The 16,436-nt window shown below is 44.0% G+C and overlaps 1 long non-coding RNA gene across 2 annotated transcripts in view; it reads right to left on the bottom strand.

Annotated features, from left to right (window-relative positions):
• The window catches only part of LOC115089321, a 43,607-nt gene that overhangs the window by 4,341 nt on the left and 22,830 nt on the right, over positions 1-16,436 (bottom strand). For both annotated transcript variants that reach the window (XR_003856071.1, XR_003856070.1), the window contains exon 2: positions 7,744-7,838. This is a non-coding gene — a long non-coding RNA (uncharacterized LOC115089321). The remainder of the gene's footprint in view (positions 1-7,743; positions 7,839-16,436) is intronic.

The following is a 16,436-nucleotide window of genomic DNA, read 5'->3' as shown; positions in this document are numbered from 1 at the left end:
TATTGGACGCGGCCTAGGGCTCGGCCTTGATGTTCCAAGGCTAGGCCTTGGCACTGGCACCAGCCCAGGAATAAGCTTCAGTGCCAGACCTAACCAGGGGCCTAGGCCTTGGCAATAGGCCTTGGACCAGGGCTAGGCCTCGGCACTTGGTGTCTGACCTGTTGCGCCGGGAGGTGGACCCTTGGCCTGTTGCAGGATTGGTGGGCTCCCTGGTCAGACCTAGAGAGTGCCTGCCACCAGGAGGTGGAACACAGGAGGAGACAGAGGCTAGCTGGAGCTTCACCAATAGCAACCCGGGGTTCCCTCAGGTTGAGCCCTTGGTTACCCGGGCTGCCTGGTCTTAGGTGGGCCTCGCAGGATCTCCGAGAGATAAAGTTCAGGGGTGTGCCCACCATGAACAAGGGTGCGCGGTCGATGTTCAGGTCTGGGAGTCCAGGAGCCAGAGAAGGCCAGAACAGAGTCTCTGAATGAAGAGCGAGGTTCAAGGTCAGAGTCAAGGATAGCGTGGTCAGCCAAAGTAGGGGTCAGTCTGTGGATGGTCAGGCAAAGGTCAGGTTCCAGGCAGTGGTCAGACGTGGTCAGTGATCAGGCAGAGGTCAGTTCCAGGTAGCATGCAGATGTGGTCAGTGGACAGGCAGAGGTCAGTTCCAGGCAGCATGCAGACGTGGTCAATGGACAAGCAGAGGTCAGTTCTGGGCAGCATTCAGACGTGGTCGAGGAAACAGGCAAAGGTCAAATCCAGGCGGCGATCAAACATAGTCAAAGTAACAGGCAGAGATCAGTACCGAGAAGACAGTTCGAATGATACTACCTGGGAAGACGAAGGAACAGGAGGACACTGGAACAGGAGACGAACAGGAGACTGGAACAAGACACTGGAACAGGAAGGCAAACTTGCTATCGCAATGTGATCGACCCGATTGCCAAGGCAGGAATCATGGGTCTGAGTCCTGCCTTAAATACTGAGGGCTGGAAACGTCATCGGGGAGCGTTTAAATGTCGTGATGCTGGCGGGCCCGAGGAGACGCTAGACGCAGAGCCCCGGCGGTAGCTCCGCTGTGAGGCCTGAACTGCTGCCGGAGCCGCTGCGGGTAGAGGAGAGCGACGTGGATGGCCAGGCCAACAGAGGGGAGAGAGGCCTGCGCTCGTGGATGGCTGAGAGAGGAGCAGGCCTGGCCGCGAAGCATACGCGGCCGGGAAGCGCAACATGACCTGGTCCTGGTCCAGCCTCGTCTTAGGCCTTGGCACCAGGCAGTTTTTTTAGCTGGGGAGGCCCAGTCAGGGCCAACAGAAGCTTATTTTTTACTTTTTTTTAAATATCATGAATTTGAAAGTGCCCAGATCCCTACTTACTACTTTTATGTAATTCAACACCCTAATATGCTTGAACATTTCCCAATAAAACTTACAACAATCTTCCAAAATGACTGCCTTGTGTGTATAGCACATTAAAATATTCAGTACTCATTATTTGTATAAATCAGTTTAAACACATCAGTTATAACCTAAAAAATTCCACAGTGTTGTGAGTGGCAATGCACATGATGTGGGTTATATACTATACATCCCCCCATGTGCAATAACATCACAAGGTAAAGCAGAGCGATGTATCTACGGAAAGTGAAAATAACAGGGTTACTCTCAACAAATTAAATGCCATGATGCTATTGGGGCAATTATAACACTATCTGCATTAGGACAAATAGGCCTGGATTTCTCAATAGGTACACTAGGCCTGTGCCTACAGCAGCAAAAATCTGGGGATCAGCAGGCTGGCTGAAGATTTGCTGCCTTACAGCTGTGCTGAATCTCACTCAGCTGAGAACAGCTCTCTGCTTCCTGATCCAGCACCTCCCAGGCAACTTGCAGGGAACAGGAGAGGAGGGGGTGAGCCTAGAGCAGACATTTTGAAGTGTGGGGATCAATGGGGGATGATAGGGGGTGTATGTCTGTATGAGAGAGAGAGGAATGGGGAGGGAGGCAGTGATTTTGTGTGTGAGAGAGACAGGATTGGTTTTGTGTGTGTGTGTGTGTGTGTTTGTGTCTGATTGGGTGAGATATGAGAGAAAGGATGCAAGGGAGAGCAGGATTAGAGCACAGTAATGACACCTGCCTCCTCCACACTCCCTTCACTTCCCTCCCACCACATTTCACATCTTTACTCTTTTGATCTTAGATTCTATCTCCCAGATTCAGGACCCTACAGTCTTTTCCACCTCTCACTTCTTCCCAGGTCCTGGAACTTACTCCTCAACACCTCCTATTCCCTGTTTCCCTTCCTCAATCCCAAAACTTTCTTCCCTCTCTCGCCTTTCCCATCACAGATTCCTCCCGGATTTACGCCTTCAAAAAAATGTAGCAAATTGGCTAAATCCATGTTGACTTTATCCCATGAAAGTATGTTTATCTACTATATATGTTCAGTAATTGCAAGAGAATAAAATGTTATCATTCAAAATGAATACCAGAAAAATAAAAGTAAAATACTCTCCCGCTGTCGGCCTGGCCATCCACGTCGCTCTCCTCTTCCCGCGGCGGCTCCGGCAGCAGTTCAGGCCTAACAGCGGAGCTGCCGCCGGGGCTCCGCGTCTAGCGTCTCCTCGGCCCCGCCAGCATCACGACATTTAAACGCTCCCCGAGCCACATTAGAAATAAGTTGTTATTTTGTTGAGTCCTAGTCACTGCTCTTAGAGGAATCTACAGTAAAATTGGAATCTTGAAGGTGAATTTTAAAAGCCCAACTTGCGCATTAATTAGGGGAATATGTCAGGATCGCGTGGCCAAGTGGATTTTAAAATCCGCCAAAACACGTGCGTATCTCCCGGAGCGTGCACATCTCAAAGGTTTTCAAAAAAAAGGGCATGGTCTTGGCGGGGCATGGGCATTTTGGGGCGTGAACATGTGCGCATAGCTAGACTATTTTATAACATGCATGCATGCGTGTAAGTTATAAAATAGCCATGTCCCTGAGCATGGGCTGACACACACGCATACATGTGCATCAGCTTGAAAGTTACCATCCTATGTGTATTTTATTGCAACAAGACACATGCTGTATATGCAAGGCCTCAACTGACTAGCCAGTTCTTAAATGAAAATAAATGCCTTTTTTATAATACAGGGTAAATGGTGTAACAAATTTTTACTTGATCTCAGATGAAACATCTCTTTTACCAACTCCTGCAACTGTTTTTCCTCAACATGTACAGGAATAGGGCTCTTTCCCTTGCCAAACTCCCCCCCACCCCCAGCCCAGAAGAACCACAAAAAACACCAGAGCCAAATAGAAAAACACTAGTTTTTGAATAATAAATATGGCCGCAGCATAATGACAATAAAAAAAACAATAATAGTATACATAAATACATTGCAACTATGCTAGTACAAGAATCATCCTGAACTGCATGACAAAGGTAACTCCTTGAAACCTGAGGTGACCAGCCCCAATGCAATCGATCAACAAGCCATTGACAAACATAAAAATATGGCCATAGAAGCCACAAAGATGCAGGGGTTGTTGAGGACTGTAGAAGTCACAGGATCCCAGCTGAGTGCTGCTCAGGCTCCCCCTTTTCTTTTTCCTCGGAAAACTCCATTGAAGCGGCCACTTGCCCTGAGTTATTCTGCCCCACCACTTCCCCTGGGCTGTTGCCCTTGGCCAAAAGAGCCAAATGACTGGGGACAGGGCCTATTAAATTGTTGGTCACCACACCACTGTCCTTTGGTATCACCTCATTTACCAAGGGACCACCTCAATATCAACTGCTGCGACCATCCCTATCCAGCAGGACCTCCAACACATCCTGAATGCCACATTTAAATATGTCCCAACATATATCGGACAGATGCACCCCGACTAGATAGAACAACCTGGAGCAACTTTCCTCTATTAAACTATGGGGAATGTAAAGCCCCTGCACAATGAGCATGAATCTCTGCATCCATCTGTTGATCTTGCCGGCAACAGCACCTGTGTTAGTCAGGAGAGGGGCAGCGGCGGCAGTAGCAAGGAAGCATCACATGGTGTGTGTGTGTGTGTGTGGGTGGTGGTGGTGGGGGGGGGGGGGGAGCCATGCAAGGTTGGACAGCTTTGCTAAGTCATTCAAACCTGTTTGGCGAGGCTTTGGGTTTTTTTTGTTATCCAGTTAACAGATTAGATCAGCTGCAAGGGGGGAGCCGAGAGGGTAAGTTTTAGGAAGTGTTCGGTGTTGCAGGAGGGGCAGAGGCCAATTTCAGGTCTGGAAACAGTTGAAAGGAGGAACAGGAGTGGCGATCGGCAGGAGATCTTCACGTCAAAAGAAGCCCCAACGTGCTAATCCCTCACCTAACCCGACTCCCCCGCGGACGGGAATGAGGTTCAGCTCCTCGCAGGACAGTTGGTGGTAACCCATCGTGCACTGCTGCACTATGCAAGGCTGTGTACAAAAGCAGTGAACAGCAAGCGATGTGTGTGTCTATGTGAAAGCTTGCTTTTCTGTGTGAGAGCCTGTGTGTGAGTGTGTCTGTGTCTATGTCAGAGTTTGTGTGTATATGAGTATGTATCTGTTTGAGAGCCTGTGTGTATGTGTGTGTGTTTGTGTGAGAGCCTGTGTTTGTGTCTGTGTGAGAGCCTGTGTGCATGTGTGAGTGTATGTGCCTTTGAGAGCCTATGTGTCACATATAGGCTCTCACAGGCATGCACACACGTACATAATGTGTCTGTGAGGGAGAGAGAGCCTTTATATGTGAGCGAGAGGAATTGTGTATGGGAGCATAAGCATGTATGTGAGAGAGGCAGTGTGTGAGAGAAAGAATGTGTTATTGTTTGTGTGTGTGTGTGTGTGAGAAGATAAAGTTTGTGCAGCCCTACCTCCCCCAATCCATGGCAATTTCAGGGTGACTAGAAATCAAAAGAACCTAGGTATGGCGAACAGGTGATTTTTTAAATCTTTATTAATTTCAATTATTGGGTGTAATTTGATGTTTCAACTGTTTTGAAATATTTTATTGTTTCTTTGGGAAATATTATAACATTTTATAATTATTGGATTTTTTTATTCATTGACTGTTTTGAAATATTTTATTGGTGTTTGGGAAATTTTGGATGTTCTATTTGTTAAACTGATTTAAAATATTTATTCTTTTTGTGAATATGATTTTTCTATTATGATTGATATTTTATATTTCTTTATTTTATGATTTAATGTTTATGAAGAATGGTTATGTTTCTGTTTCTCCATTTTGGCTCTCTTTGAAGAGGCTCACTTGTTGTGGGTTCCAGTTCAGTTCTTCTCAGCATGCTTCTAGTTATACTTTTTGGTCTCTGTTCTGTGTTTGTTCTATGTTCTGCATAGACATATTCTACTACTGTTTAATTTATCTGTCAGGATCAAATGCAGTCTGATTTGTTCTGTTTTCCTAATAGGAGGTGTATTGGTGTTCTAGGGCCTGGGGGCAGCACAGTAGTTGTTCTCACAGGGCAACGCAAAAGTTAGCACTGGCCCTGAAATCATCGATGGTCCAGAAGACTTTGCTAATTGTGTCAGTACTTCACCTGATTACCCATCAGTAAAGTGTTTATTTTTGGACCCTAAACCAAAAGCCTCCAGTGTTTTTGTTGGCACTTCAGCACAAACAGTGGGACAAAGAAGTGTACTTCTCCCAGGGAAGGAAATCTAAAGGCACTCCTGTCACTCTGGATCCAGGAAGAGAAATTCTCCCCCCCCCCCCCCCCCCCCCCACACACACAAACAAAGGACTCCGACCTTTGAGGAAATAGACAGTAAAAGAGCTAACCTGAAAGGTTCCAGCCTCGTAGAGACATTAACTATTGCCAACAGCCAGAACCTGGGGATGGGGTTACATTCAGCTTCAAAATATTTATGCATTATGGTGCTTCCCCCCTGAAATTGGGAATTGGGGTAGTTTTGAGAAGTGCAGGGTTTAGAGGTTAAATTCCAACCGATTTGTTGCTTCTTGTTCCTTTTAACTGCTGTATATTGCTATGCTTGCTGGTCTAATAAACATTGAATTATTAAAAAAAAGGTTTAGACAAGTTTCATAAACCAAACCATTATTAAAGTGGACTTGGGGAAATCCACTGACTATCCCTGAGATAAGCAGCATGGAATCTATTGACCTTTTGGGATTCTGCCAGCTACATGTGACTTGGATTGGCCACTGTTGGAAACAGAATACTGGGCTTGATGGACCCTCGGTCTGACCCAGTTTGGCAAAAGTTATGTTCTTATGTTCATCTGTCAGTCTGATAGAAATTCAGTCATTTTGTTTTCAGCTACATATCTAGATGCATTTAGGCTGACCAGCTATGATTGTGATTGTACAATAAGGGACAAGCATCTTTTCTGATAAATTCAGACAAGGGTTGAACAAGCTATGAAATATATAGAAAAAGAAAAGGAAAATATTATTTTAAAATCTAAAATTACAGTCTGATTCAACCATAGCACTAAGCAAGAACTTGTCAAGCACAAATAAACCATCAATGAGTACAGTTCATCTCAAACTAAATCGACAGACCTGTGACACTAGCTGCAGTTTTCCTACATCTTTTATTAGTCTCGGGATCCTTTCTGGCTGCTGGGGATCACATTGTTTTTCAGCTGTCAGTCTAGCTCTTGCATAGTCCTATTTCTGCTTCTAGAATGAGAATCAGTCCCAGACTGACTGTCCCCTTTCTGATTGCAGAGCATAAATCATGGCTTTATAGTACTATGATATGTACTAATGAACAAAATGTGAAAACAATAGTAAGACTACAATGACTTGATAATTATGTGAATACCAATGACTTGATAAATATGTGCTAGAAATAGCAAGGAATAGAACACTTATGCAGGCCTAGATTATCTGTACATGAAAATTTCATAGTCCTGTTTGTAATCGTAAGGGAGTTCATTGCAGTGGCCTTTAAGTAGCTTGTTTGATAGTGACGGGTTGTAATATTTATCAGTTGTGTATTGGTTATTTTGCTCAGACAAGAATGTTTCAAAGAACTGTGGCATAGCACACAAATATGAATAAAAAACTGACTAAATGCAGTGTTTCTGTTGAAGAGCCATTTAGTGAAGCACTGCTGTAAAGATGGCAAATTTCAAAGTAATTTACCAGGGTAAAGAGTCATTTATCTGGATAAACTGGGCAGTGAAAATTACTATTCTGCCTGGATAAAAGTATGTGTGGGCTTCCATAGCATAAATGCATTTGGACAGGTTAAAAAGAAGGATTCTTGGAGGTGGGGGAGAAGAGGAGGAGAAGAGTTTAGGTTGGGGGAGGTTAACAGAGTACATACATGGAATTTCAAAAAGTACACATGCTATTTTACCCTTCAGTGCTGCCCACACCAATGACAGGTGCAAAATACATGGGCACTTTTTACATGTATACTGTATGCTAGCTAGTTTTCCAAGAAAATTAGCTATCACATACATGCACCATTGTACTTTGCAATGATGCGGGCTGTTTGAAAACTACCCCTATAATAATCAGACTCTTTGGTCTTTACTGAAGAAGATGTAGGGCAGATATACAGGCCAGAAGTAATATTTAAAGGTAATGCTTCAGAGGAACTAAAACAAATCTCACTGAACCTGGAAGTTGTAATAGGGCAAATTGAAAAACTAAAGAGTAGCAAATCACCTGGACCAGAAGGAATACATCCAAGAGTTCTGAAAGAACTGAAAAATGAAATTGTGGATATACTATTATTATGCTGTAAACTATAATTAAAATCAAATACAGTACCTGAAAATTGAAGGGTGGCCAATATAACCCCCAATTCTTAAAAAGGGTTCTGGGGTGAAACAGGAAACTGCAGACCAGCGAGACTGACAATAATGCTGGAAAAAAAGGTGGAAACTATCATAAAGAACAAAATTGCTGAACATATAGATAAGCATAGTTTAATGGGACAATGCCCTCATGGATTTAGCTAAGGGAAGCCTTGCCTTACCTACTACATTTGTTAAAGGCATGAATAAACATATAAATAAAGTACAGACAGTTAATATAGCATATCTGGATTTTCAGTAAGTGTTTGTCAAAGTCCCTCATGAGAAACCTAAGAAAATTAAAAAGTCATAGGATAAGACGCAATATTCTATTTTGGATTGAAAACTGGTTAAGTGATATAAAACACAGAGTAGGGTTAAATGGTCAATTATACTCAATTACATCGCTGCTTCTTTCCAGTTCCAGGTGAAGATCAAGCTGTTTCCTTCAATTCCCCTCCCATGACTGTGGGGTGAGAAGCGCTGCAGGGTGCCCCTTGATGTTATCTGGCTTCCCACATGCGACGCCTGGTGTTGAGGCTGTCTTCTGTCCGATGTTAGTGAATTCTGGGAACTGGTAGAGCTTGTCTTCAGCAAAACATTATGACTGAGATAGGCATGGACTAGGAGCTCCTGTGCAGGCTGGGAGCTGGATGTAGGTACTGACTGGAAGCTGGATACAGGTACTGGGTGGGAGCTGTATACAGAGGCTAGGGCTTCGACACAGATCACAGGCTGGGGCTGGACAAAGTGCACAGATAGATTGGGGGCTGGATACAGAGCATGGTACTGACTGGGAGCAGAGGCAAGAGCAAGGCCAGGGAAGCTATTCAAGTGACTGGACAGGGCTTGAACAGAGCAGGATTAGATAAGTACTGGACATGCTCAGGACTAGACACGGACAGACAACAGAAAACAAGGAAGCACACAAACAAGATACAAGCAAGCTAGGTGAATCTAGAAGGCAAGGAGGCTGCAAAGCAGGGCAAGAAAACCCAAGAGGGTGCTGAGAATAGTAGGTAAGCCTAGGAGCCGTAGAGCAAGGCCGGAGGCCTGGAAAGGCCCAGACTATGGCAGGTAGGCCCAGATTGCCACTGAACAAGGCAAGAGGCCAAGGTAGGCCACAGGGCAAGGCAGAAGACCTGAGTAGGTATAAGGAAAGGTAGATTAAGCAGACATGGCAGAATGCCTGGGTAGGCCATAAAGCAAGGCAGAGTTACAAGGAAAGGTTGGCCAGGCCAAAGAGCCAAAGTGACTCAATGAAGAGGCACTAAGGGACTGAACAGGCTGGGTTAAGTAGGGCTGCTGAGGTGTGGGGGTGACCAGTGAGGAGGTAACTTGCATAGCCAAGCTCGCTGAGGACTCCTGGTGGAGGGAAGGTTGCACAGCAGGTGGAATCTTAGCACAGGGAGTCTGCATAGCAGGCAAAACCTTGGCATTAGGAAAGGAATGGAGAATGAAACAGAGAATACCATAATGCCATGGTGAAACTGCACCTTGAGTATTGTGTGCAATTCTGGTCACCACATCTCGAAAAAGATATAGCAGAATTAGAAAAGGTACAGAGAAGAGCAACAGGAATGATAAAAATGATGGAAAGATTCACTATGAGGAAGGGCTAAAGAGGTTAGGGCTCTTCAGCTAGTAGAAGAGGTGTCTGAGGGGAGATACAATAGAAGTTCTTAAAATAATGAGTGGAGTGAAATGGATAAATGCAAATCGGTTGTTTACTCTTTCATAAAGTACAAAAACTAAGGGACATGCAATGAAGTTACTAGGTAATACATTTAAGACAAATAGAAGAAAATATTTTTTTACTCAGACCATAATTAAATTCTGGAATACATTGCCGGAGGATATGGTAAAAGCTGTTAGTGTAGCTGGGTTTAAAAAAGGTTTGCACAAGTTCCTGGAAGAAAAATCCATAAATTGTTATTAAGGTGGGCTTGGGGAAATTCACTGCTTATGCCTGGGATAAGCAGCATAGAATCTATCAGTCTTTTGGGATCCTGCCAGGTACTTGTGACCTGGATTGGCAACTGTTGGAAACAGGATACTAAGCTTGATGGACCTTTCGTCTGACTCATATGGCAAATTTGTTGTTCTTATGCAATTGTGTTAAATAACATTACATTTAATGCAGCACACATAAAAACCACAACAACATTCATACTAATGAAATTAGGCAGCAAAGTCACCAAGGGCTCCAAACATTAGCAGCCTAAACTAACCATGCTGCATCCTGGAAGTCAAACTCTCTAATGACTGGCAAATGCACGGTTATTTGAGGGGTATGATTTGTTGCTGATTATGCATAATTTCCAAACAGCTCTAAGGTAAGTAAGCAGAGTGACTGTGGAACAAGTTATTTGCGCAGTGTTTATTTTTGTCCCATCTGATTGCCCTTGCACTCTAGGGGTTAAGAGTCTGTCTCCTGCTCTTCCGTCTAGGGGCTAAGATCAGAAGCTGTAATACAGACAGAAGTGCCACTGCTTCTGAGGGCTGCTGCTCTGTAGTGATAAGAGAACCTTCCCCAGAGAGAGCCCAGCTTTGCTTTACCCTGAAAGGGATTGTATGACCACGTATAATAAGCTTCTACTTCTGAACTGTCACGCCAAACAATACCGACTTGCATAATGACTTGGAATTTGATGAAGGAAGACCATTTAAATCACTTGGAATACCATAAAGCTGCTACTGATTCCTGGTTTCTGTGATTTTGCAGAGCTGCACGAGGCTGCTACTGCCAAAATGTAATGCTATAAGGAGCTAGTGAAATACTGTCATTTTTTTCCAGTTGCTTTGAAAGTGGTTGGCCGGTTTTTCTTCTGGCCCTCTTGTCAGCAGTTTGTCTTTGGCAATTATTATTGTATATCGCTTTGGAAGTAAATTAATGGAATAAACAGTTTTATCCACAGATCTACACTTACAGATGAATTAGTCTTCTTAAGTATCTCTGTCAGAAATGCTGGAAGCTTACGCTCCCAGCATTACTGTAAGAGCAGTGTTGGAAGCTGCCAGGGCCACAGTGTACTGCAATCCTGGTGCAGAAAGGGGTTTCTGAAGGCCGGGGGAGGGGGTACAAGAATTAGGGTGGGGGTGGGGGAGGAAGTGGGAAGGAAACAATTATAGAGGTTGCCTGAACCGGGGAAGGGGAGGGGAGAGTCAACTGCAACCTATCTTTTTCTTTTTTAATAGGACTTGAAGGGGTTTCAGGGAGTGATAGGGTGCAGTCTTGGTCCGGCAGGGAACATTTTTTTTAATATTGGATAAAGGGCTAAGAATTGGGCTGATAGGCCAGGCTCCTGTTATGTTTGCCAGCTCATGGGACGTTTCCATGAGCCGTCACACTTATCCCTGATGCCCGCAGCAAGCAGCGCGGCTAGGCTACCGCGGACAGCAGGCCTGATCTGTGTGACACAGGATGCTGCCATCCTAGCCTCTCCTCTTCCTCCTTAGGTGCGCGTGCACACCGGTCTCCCAGTATTAAGGGGCCTGCGGCGAGAAAGGGCCACAGCGCCCGCTGATAATGTCAGCAGCATTAGTCCTTTATTAGAGCTCCTCTGGCTCTCCAACTTCGCCTCAAAAATAGGTCCTCCTAACTTTGGTAGTGCAAGTTGCCAATGTCCTTTTCCTGCGTCCAGTCTTGCCTCATCTCTCCAGCCTGCCCTGCCTTGTCCAGCCTTGCCTCGCTTCTCCAGCCTGCCAATCATTGTCATATCCAGCTTCCTTACCCACCTGCCAGCTCTTCTGTGTTGATTCCTCTTGTTCGTCCTCTTCTTCTCCTCAGACTGACCACCTGGATTTGACCCCCTTGCCCGGACACTGACCACTCTTATCTGCTACCCGCCACTGAACCCTTGCCTGACTATTCTTTTGCTGTCTGCCTCTGATCCCTTGCCTGGACATTGACCATCCTTGCCTGCCACCTGCTTCTGACCCTTGCCTGGCCTTGGACCTCCGTCTACACCATCCTACAAGAGACCATCGCCTAAGTCCTGTTGGCCCCCAGAACCCAAGGGCTCAACCTGCAGGGAAAAAGGCTAGTATAGGAAAAGCCATAGACCGGTTTCTTGCCAGCCAGCCTCTGCCAGCTATCAATCAGGGCCTACGGGGTTTGCTCTGCAGTCAGTGACACCACAGCCACAAGGGTTCACATTGCTTATTGCTCCTCATTTTGTTTTTTAAACTGGCTAGTTAAGACTTAAGTTATCCAGCCACATGATAAATCTAACCAGCGATATTCAAAGAAAGCCAGTTAGTTTTAAAGTTAATCGGCTAAAGGAAGCCAGATAATTTAATTGGGTTTATTCAGCAGGATGTTTATCCTGCTGAAAATCCAGGATAACTTATTCAGCTAACTTTAGTCAGATTTAGGGCCAAATTCATTAAGGCTTTTTTTTCCCATTATGTGTCTATGGGAAAAACCCTTAGTGAATCAGGTACAAAGTTTGCCATTCTGGACATTTTCGAATATTGGTATCATAGCGACCCCAACTATTGGATGAGTGCCGTTTTACGCATTTACAGGCCTTTGCATTCTGTGTGATCTGCAACAAAGGTCCTGCTTTAGGTCCCGTGCATAAAACTTGCCTGTTTGGACATTACTTGAGAAAAGGCTTTCTCTATATCTGGGCGTGTTTTCTGGAACTCTCTACCTGAGGAAATTTGGACAATCGAGTCACACGATTCATTTAAGAAGGCACTAAAAACTTTTTTATTCAATCAAGCCTTCAACAGTGGTAGAATATGCTGATGCATATTTATTTGCCACCAATGTTAAAACCAGTTAGTTTATAGCACGCTTCTTTGGACTTTTAGTTGCCTTTTTACTTGTGAAGTCCTGTGAGGGAGATGGAAGGTGCTTTGTATGTTGTGTCTGTTCATAAATGGAAACTATGTTTTTGTCTGTCTCTCTTGATTATATTATGTATGTTCTTAGCTTTTAGTAACCCGCCTCAAACTCTTATGTTGTGATGGGTAAGGGCTATAAATTTTAAACTAAAATTAAAACGTACATGTGTAAGTCCCAACCCCACCCAGACTCAACCTCTGAAATGCCTCTCCTCCCATGCATAAAAAGTACATTTATTTATATAGGAGTGAATTTTCAAAAAAAAATTATGAATGGAAAAAGGGCATACACGTGCTTATGTAGAGCATACAGCACACAGATTTTTCAAAATAGTTACATACATATGTATGTCCACTTTTGCATGGAAAAAGTGGGTGTGTTAGGGGTTATTCAGGGCATGGTTTGCATGTACATATATAAGTAGCTATTTTATAAGCGACTTATGTGTGAACGTCAACACTATGTGATTATTTATTTATTTATTCATTCATTCATTCATTCATTCAATTATTTCTTTTTTGCCTATATCACAATCGTGCTAAGCATCAATTTACTACAGCTATTTTATGCATCAAGCTTAAACTATTATGATGTTTTCGACTTGGTGTTTGGTGGAATGGCTTCTCTGGGTAAGTGGACATGCTACCTGGCTAGGGGCTTGGAGTGAGTGTGACAAGGACAGACTGGGCCATACTGGGAGATGAGAGTGCATGTGACTGGGACAAACTAGGCCATACTCTGGGGTGGGAGGGAGTGAGAGTTATTGGGACAGACCGGGCCATACTAAGGGGGAGTGAGTGGCAGAGAATCTAATTTCAAAATTACTCTAATAAGCTTATAGAGACTCCTGGCACAACAGTTGAGAAGGTAGAGAGAACAGAGGAGGAGGAGGAGGAGGAGAAGGGAAAGGAGGAGGTACTCCTTACAGAGAGTATATAGAACTAGGGCACAGTTTTTGAATTTGTCAGAGGAGCACATCATATGTAGGTTCAGGACCCAGGAACCTTGGGAGACCAGGTCCTAAATGGCCTAGGGGGCTGATGGCTGTGGCTATCATCTTATGGCTATCAGCTCAAGAATAGCTGTGAAACCCTCTTGAGCATGGTCTTGTCACTCCACTACCTCAACCAGCCTCCTGAGGATGGCTCTGACCTTGCTCATCTCCTCCCCTATTCTCTGCTTATTCAGGAACATAGCTGCATGAGACCCTGACTCCTGGCCTGGAGCAGGTGCTACAGCCACAGAGGCAGTCTCTGCAGCCAACAGGTACTTTGCAGATTCAGATGGGAGGTCAAGAGCTAGGTCATCGCCTCCCTTACCCAGCAATGGTTGAACAGTCTCAGGACCCAGGGCCAGGAAAGGCTGGGTCCATTGCCAGTGCCTGGGCCTATACTAGGCCCATTTCCAATTCCTGGGAGCAAGTTTTCTGGCATCTTCTTTTCTTAATCTGGCAACTAAAAATGATGTCCTCTGCCTAGAGGACAGTGACAATACTCCAGTGCCTTCCTCCCAGGTGGTTAGCTCCATTTTGTTGTATGGCTGTACGAATGTATGAGCCTAAACCTGGGCCTTATCCACAGGGGCCTGGCTTGGGCTAGGCTCTGGCAGGCCTAGGCCCAGGCCCAGGCCTCAGCAATGGGATCTAGCCTCAGCAATGGTCCAGCATAGGCTCGACCCAGACCCCAACATAGGCTAGGTGAAGGCCTGATTCTGCCTGAGTTCCATTTTTTCCCCCAAAAGAATATGAATATACACGATAATTTTTGTGTATAGTCTTCAGACATCTGTTTTCAGTTTGTATCATTAGTACAAACTGAAAATGGCCTCATGCTTTGGTTTTTTTGCTCTCATCCAAAATGAACACACATCCCTACTGAAACATATGTGTATACTTGCAATGCACAGTTATACTGTATTTTATAAACTGTGTAGCTCCCAATACACCATTTATAAAGTACTAGGCTAAAGCTCTGCATTTCCACTTACTTGCATAAATCCAGTACTGTGAATCGATTTGAAAATTGGGCTCATTTTGCTGAGTTTTCAGTAAATTCAATGCCAAATTATTCACAAGCATTGGAGTATCTCCACAGACAAATAACAGTATGCTTATGTCTGTAACCAGATGGTGAAAATGACTTAAGCATATATTACATTTTGCAGTACATTGCTATTTGCAAAAGGTATTAATTAACAGCGCTGATGACCAAAATGTAAAACAAAATGCTGGTCACACAGACGAACTAAAATCCTTCAGTAACACAGAACACTTCTATAGTACTCAATGCTACTGCTCATTTGAAAGTGAACATTAAGTATTAATATTTAATTTTAGTCTGATCAGAGACCTTAAAACTGACCTTGGGTATTTTTTTCTGTGACTAAAATGTAAATCAATTGTAGACCATGAACTGTTAGGAAGATCCCACATGTTGATTGGTCAAGGTAATTCACATCTCTTAGGATAATGTGAAAGACTGTCCAAGGCTGCATATGTCTTTTCATTAATTGGAGCTTTCTTTTGCTGGTAAAGGTTCCTCTTCCACCTGCCAGTTACTGTATATCCCTTACATCTTACTCCCTATCACTGACATCTCTCAAATGCCAGGCATCTTATTTAATGGGGGCACCTGCAAACACTTTTTATTTAATATATACTGTAGATATTTCTTCAAATTCTCTGTTCTTATTACAAAATTAGAACAAAAAGATTGATGGAATCATTCATGCTCTGGATTAGATAACCTCAGATTCAAAGTTGGGAATAATCTTTTGACTTTATCCGTGCTCCTGGCACTTGCTAGAATTAGCTGAATAATTTATTTGGGTAATTCCAAATATCAGAGATAGCTGGTTAAGTTATCTGGTTAACTCATCCCCACCCTGAAATGCCCACAAAAAATCCCTAAGTTATCCAGTTAAATTTTATCCAGATAATGATTTATATGAATAAAATATAGCCAGAAAAATGCCAAAGATATCAAAAAGTTGGCATTTATCCAGGTTCTGCAAAATTTATCTGGATACATGTCTTGATTATCAACCTCACCAAGTACAAAATCTTCCGCATCCTTGTGTAGAAGTGCTCCTTAGCTCCTTCAGAATACTTTAGTAAAACTGTGATGAACCAGCTATAACAGATTTTAAAAAATTACAAAAACACATATAGGGTCAATATTCAGCATGTTTGTCTGGCTGAATGTGAGACGTAGCTGAACAAATGGCAAGATTAAAAAATTCCTAGAAAGATGAATTTTAGCCACATAAAATGGAGGAATTCTGGGGTTGTTTTGGGAGTGGAATGGAATTATCCAGCTAATAGGGAGATTTACTAGGCCGCCATAATTTATTGCAGGAGGAGCCAAATATCACAGGGCATCCCTGCGATATTGGACCCTCCCGACAAACTATTGCGGGATTATTGAGGCACTATTTTTAGTACCGCACAAATGCGCAACAAAAAATCACGCATGATTGTGGCCCTCCTTGGCTGGTGGCCCCAGCCCTCCTGGGGCTGGGGCCACCATCGCTTAAAGGGCTAGAGGTCTGAAAAAGCGCATCCCTCCAAAAGCCACAAGTCACCCCAAGGGTCAGTGCTTGGAGACTCCTGCCTGTCCCACCCACTGCCTACCAAGGAGGCATTGTTCTCCTGAATTAAATAATGTGTCCAACTGCATCACAACAGCCCTCGCCTTTCCCCATCTGCTCCACTTAATAGTGAAAAAAGCCTCCTTAGTCTCAAGATCTCATCCCATACAAGTAAAATACAATCCCTGGTGTCTAGGTTATCCCTTCACCTCCCAACTAACCCA

The sequence above is a fragment of the Rhinatrema bivittatum genome, chromosome 4 (genome assembly GCF_901001135.1).
Source record: "Rhinatrema bivittatum chromosome 4, aRhiBiv1.1, whole genome shotgun sequence".
Lineage (NCBI taxonomy): Eukaryota > Metazoa > Chordata > Amphibia > Gymnophiona > Rhinatrematidae > Rhinatrema > Rhinatrema bivittatum.
The sequence above is the reverse complement of the archived record's forward strand: the minus strand, read 5'-3'. Positions and strand labels throughout refer to the sequence as shown.